Raw genomic sequence first — 5684 nt, forward strand, 5'->3', positions numbered from 1 at the left:
GCATGATTGCAGAGCCACCAGGGTGTATCATAGCCACCCCTGGGACCCCAACACATTCCACAGGGCAAGCATGAAACATGCAGCTCCTGAGCCCTAGTTCAGTGATCTGTGCAATAACCCACACTGCAGTAGTAAAATAAGATTTACAGTCTTCTATTATTACAAAACAAACTGGGGATCATGCAATTAAAGGGTCACCCCATGCCCTGGCACTATGCAAGCTGGAAGGCACACTTGCAACCCCTGTATCGCCTAAAGAGATTTTGGTTTGGGCATAACTTTACTGGATTCTGCAGCTAGTCTTGCCAGTTGAGAAGCACATTCTTCCCCAGTACTAAAATCTTGGGTTAGCCTGGTATTGTCCCTGTAGCTATGCAATATAGATGCTGGCTTTTTTTCCTAACTTAATATCAGATATGGCAAGGGTCATACCTCTGCTTTGAGGCTTATTCATTGGTGGTTAAATGTGCAATATCCTATTGCTTTCTCTAACAATTTTTAGACAAATAGTTCAGATCCTTGATATGCTGTCTATAGACATGTGGCAGGGCACTCTTTGTGCCTGCCACTTTAAGAGCCCAGCCAAGCAGCCAGCAGGTGCTTGATTGCAGCAGCCATTTTTAGATCCCTTGCTGCCTATATAAACAGATCAGTTAACTGCTGGCAGGCAGGTAGTAACATCGCCTGGCTGCAGGGCTGCTTGGAACAACCTGGAGGTAAGGGAGGAGCTGTAGGGGATGGCTAGGAGGCTCCTGGTCCTGGGCATGACCTAAAACTACACCCTGTCGGGAGGGGGTGGCCTGGTGGGGGTCTTGGTGCAGGAGCCTCCAGGAAATGCCAGGCCAGTTATCACCCCAGTGAAAGGTGGGTCGGGGTGCCTTAACCCTAGCTCCCACAACTGGGTGGTTCACCCACTAGTCGGGTCCAGAGGGTGGACCCAAGCGAGTGGGGCTAGAGGCTCAGAGACCTGATGTAGAGTACCCTCAACTAGTCAATACTGGGGCCAGGACCAGAATGGTCAAAAGGGCCAAGGGCCCACCATGAGGGATGCTCAGAGCTGAGGACCTGAGGTTCCAGCTGGCCTTGGAGGTGAGGCCAGGGCCTGTGTGGCCAAAGGTCTCCGGGGGACCACACCTGAGAGGGGATATAGTTTCAAGGAGCTAGGCAGCCCTGAATGAGGGTGGGGGAGGCTGCCTGAATGGAGGGATCTTAGAGGGGTCCTGACTGGAGGATTCTGGGGCCCAGTATGGGGCCAGTGACGGTAACATCTGTGGATGCCATCTGCAAGGCTTGGGCTGCAGTCTAGGGAAGGAACAGAGCTGCAGATAGTGCCCCCTGGCATTGTGGCAAGAAATGGGCAGCCTCCCACCAAATTAATATCATTAATTAGACAATAGCAAGGCATGGCAGGAGAGAAGGTGGGCGGTTGGCCCAGAAAAAGTGGGGGAGGCCAAAGACTAATTGTCCCGGAGAAGGCCCCCTATTACAAGGCAGTTCATGACTCTTAGGAATACTGTCTTGTAGATGCTCAACATTATATGCAATCACCTGTTCCAACAAAATTCGGATAGTCTTCCAAAGATTGTGCTAGCATTATCAGTTCTTTTGGAAACTTCATAATGGATGTGAAGTACATGTTTAAAGTGCATTACCCAAGTTGGTGAATTCATCCAAAGCTTGAAGCACATACCATTAATCATCCCTATTAGAGAGTATGTTGGGCTTAGCAGGAGCAGGCTGGTATACAGATCTTCCGACTTCTTTTAGACTAGTAGGCTGTCCAAAATGTGAGTATGCAGTAGGGCTGTGCGAGGCTTCAGACGGGGCTTCGGATCTGGAGAAGCTTCGGATGCTTCGGGGTCTGAAGTAGCATGCCCGGATCAAAGCGCTGGCCTTGTTAGGCTTCCCGAAGCGGGTCAGAGCTCCTGAAGAGCTTCAGGGCCACCTCGGAGATCCGGCCATAGGGTATAATGGGGAAACAATAAAATATCTATAACTTTCTTGTTTTTTGCCCAATTTGGATAAAAATTTCAGAGGTGGTAGACTCTGTAGAGGGTATAAGGACTGGTAAGTTTCAAGAAGATAGGTTTAGGGGCTTGGGGGAACTGCACCCCAAATTCTTGAAAACAAAACGTGTCACTTCTAGGCGTTACAACATAGTGGGGTGAAAACTGCAGGGATGGTAGCCTATGCTGAGGCCACAAAGCCTGCCAAGTTTCAAGAAGATCAGTCCAGGGGTTTGGGGAGAACTACACCCCAAATTCTTGGGGCGTGGGAGACACTACTGCAGGCCTGGCTAAGCTACTGTGCTACCAGTTACCAATCAGTCATAATTCACTCAGGGACCAGCTCAATACACAGGACTTGGCAATTAACTGGCTACATTAGCTATCAATTAGCACCTACAAAACCAGACTAAGGAGAGGAAAGAATCAATACAGACAATCAACTGCCCCAAGACCGACATAATCAGTCCCACAAGCACCCATGGCACGAGTTTTGCCTGTCAACAGCTAGGGGTGCAGGGCCCCCGAACCCCCTGCACCGATCTCCTCCACAGCTGGCAGGCGTCACAGCAGGGGCCCCCATCCCTGCAGCTGTCACCCCGCTGCACCTTAACGCACACAGGGTCACCCATGGCATGAGTTTTGCTTGTCCACAGCTTGAGGTGCAGTTCCCCCCCAAACCCCTGCACCGATCTTCTTGAAACTTGGCAGGCTTTGTGGCCTCGGTAAGAGCTACCACCCCTGCAGTTTTGACCCCCCTGTGTTGTAACACACAGCCATGGCATGAGTTTGACTTTCAAGAATTTGGGGTACAGTTACCCCCAAGCCCCTGCACCGATCTTCTTGGAACTTGGCGGGTTTTGTGCTCTCAGCAGAAGCTACCATCCTTGCATGTTTCATCCGAATTGGACAAAAAACACCAGAGTTATAGATATTTCATTGATTCCTCCATTATACCCTATAGCCAGATCTCCAAGGCAGCTTCAGAACCACTTCGGCCAGATCCAGGATCAAAGAGTGCTAAAAACCTGTTACACAATTCACACCCTTTATCCATGCACCCATCTCCATGCCTGCCCCTGAAAAAAGTCTGAGCCAGACCCCTTTCCACCAGATGAGGTCTACCACTTCTTTCCCGTCATCATCTTCTGTTTTCCTTTAGTACCAGTACATTTTGCTTAGTCCGATTTGAATACAGTCTATGACTGTGGGGTCTGAGTGTTTGTTGATGAGCAGGTTCCTGGCTTTCCACAGTGCATACCTGAAGCAGGATATAAACTGGTCGAAGTGAGCTGTCGGGGTCCCTTGCGTCTGGTCAGGTGCCCATAGAGAACCGCATCCCTGGTCAGGTCTCTAAAACTTGTCACCACCAGGAGGAGTGCACAGATTTTCTTCCATACCTCTCTGGCGTATGGGCAGTCCCAGAAGAGGTGGTCAATCATTTCTGCCTGCCAGTGGCAAGTCTGTCTCTGGCAGTTCGATGGACCTCTCTGCCCTGTGCTGATGACTTGGATATCTTCCTAAGAATGAGCAACCAAGGCACAGGCATCAGCAAATAAAAGTTTGTAGATAAGTTTTCAAGCACCCTGGGTTTTGCTCACAGCTATCTGAGATTAAACACCTTTCCACCAGACCAGAATTTAATCTGAATATGTATATCAAAATCCCAGAAAGTAGCAAGCAGCAAGGACACAAATAAAACACAAAGGACAAAATCCTATTTCACTTTAACTGCTCAAATACCAGTTACCAGCCCAGGAACTGCCATTTTTTACACTTTTACACAATTTGAGATCCAATGCCATGTGCAGCTTGGATGTGTAAGCATCCACATAACTACTGAGGGTGCATGGTAGCTTGCAAGCTGGCCAAGCAGGTACTCAGTGCCATATGCACTATGGTAGGCAAATTCAAGTCACAAAAACCCATTACTAGGAAGTGTTAGATGGGGGCAGAAGGCCCATCTGAACTTTAGCCCCATGACCTGAGTTGGCAGGGCTCTTACCCAGGAAATAGAAAACCCAGGTTCCTCTCATGCAGAGGGGTTTGAACCTGGACCTTCCCAGGTTTAGTCTTCTAACCATCAGGCTGCAGGCTAGGCATTACTCCGTGCCTTCTCTACCTGGCACCCTGGGCAGCTGGGAGAGGAAACTGCATGGGGCCAGGAAAAAGCAAGCATGCTAGAAAGTGCCTGGCTTAATGCTACTCTGGAAGGGAATAGACCCTGGATTCCAGCCTGGAGCCTGGTTCCCAATGGTGTGTAAATGTTTCTTCTGCTTTCTATCTAGTAAATATTAGATTCAACATGCAGTGGTTCAGCTTCAAGAGCTAGGCTAGCTAGCTTCTAAGCCAGGGGTACGCAAAATATGGCCCGTAAGCCAGATCTGACCCGTGGAGAGACTTTGTCTGGCTTGCAGCAGGTCCCTCAGTCCTGCCTGGCTCAGGTCCTGTCCAACCTGTGACACACCCTGCTTCTAGGCAGCCCAAGCAGCTGCTGCTGGCCTCAGCCCCACGGTACTGGCAGGGACCCATGTGCATAGCCCTGACCCCAGCCCACCCCATGCCTCCTTCAGACTTGCCCATCCACACTGAGCAGCGGTGGCAGCTGTGGTGGCTGGGCAGAAGCTACTGCTGGGTGTGGGCGAAAAGCGGCCTCTCGCCACTGCCTGGCCCTTCTTACTACAGCCACCCAGAGCCTGCACCTGGGCTGCCTCGCTGCTCCTCTGCACTGCCACCGCTGCCCTGCTGGGTGGCCTGGAGGAGGCAGTGGTGGCAGCAGAGAAGAGCCACAGGGCAGCCTAGGTACAGACTCCGGGCGGCTGCAGCAAGAAGGGCCTGGTAGCAGTGAAAGGGAGGTGGCTGCTTTCCTCCACACCGACCAGTAGCTACTGCCCAGCTGCTGCCACTGCTCAGTGCGGGCAGGCGGGGGTCAGGGGTGTGCGCGCCCGCTCCGGCTGGTCTGCTCCGGCTGGGGCGAGCCCGGAGTGAGCATCGGGGGCCGGGGTCAGGGCTAGGGCTGTGTGCTGTTGGCGGTGGCAGGGAGGAGCCACAGGGCACATGGGCTCCATGCTGCTGGGGTGGGGGTGCTTACTGGCTGGCGGCAGCTCCCCAGAACCGCCTGTGTGGCCCGTGGGCCAAAGTAATTGCCTGCCCCTGCCCTAATCTGTGACCTGGTGGTTAGACCAATTTTCTGGGCAGCCAGCAAGATGCAGCTTCAACCTCCTTCGGGTGAGAGGGGTCTAGGACCTCCATCCGATTCCTGGGCGAGTGCCTTGAGCCCTGGGCTGCACCGTGCGCTGGCCTCCTGGTTTCTGCTGGACCAGAGTTTGGGAGGCTATGCTCAGGCGTGAGCGAGGGTGTGGGGCTGCCTCCCTGCCGACTGCGCACGCGCGCACGACAGCCGTACGGCTGCTGCTGCATCCACGCCGCACACTGCGCAGGGGGAAAACCAGGTGGTTATGTAACGGGATAACTACGATTTAGGCACGCAGAGTATAGCAGGAGCCTGCCTTCAATGGCACGGGTGCAAGGACACAGCACGACCGTGAATGTCGTCAGCCCGTCCTGGGCAGCAGCTTGAGCAGGCTGTGTTTTTCTTGCGATCTCGGGGGTTTCTTGTGCAGCGGGTGTAGGGGCTGGAAGTCCAGCGGGGCGATCCCCCCAAACCCGGAGATTTCC

At 52.8% G+C, this 5684-nt stretch overlaps 1 protein-coding gene across 1 annotated transcript in view; it reads left to right on the forward strand.

Annotated features, from left to right (window-relative positions):
* The first annotated feature begins 5404 nt into the window (after window positions 1–5404).
* The window catches only part of POLE4 (DNA polymerase epsilon 4, accessory subunit), a 7100-nt gene continuing 6820 nt past the window's right edge, over window positions 5405–5684 (forward strand). Inside the window, exon 1 of the transcript XR_324110.3 lies at window positions 5405–5458. The gene's annotated coding sequence lies outside the window, so the exon portion shown is untranslated. The remainder of the gene's footprint in view (window positions 5459–5684) is intronic.

The sequence above is a fragment of the Alligator sinensis genome, unplaced genomic scaffold (assembly GCF_000455745.1).
Source record: "Alligator sinensis unplaced genomic scaffold, ASM45574v1 scaffold103_2, whole genome shotgun sequence".
Classification (NCBI taxonomy): Eukaryota; Metazoa; Chordata; order Crocodylia; family Alligatoridae; genus Alligator; species Alligator sinensis.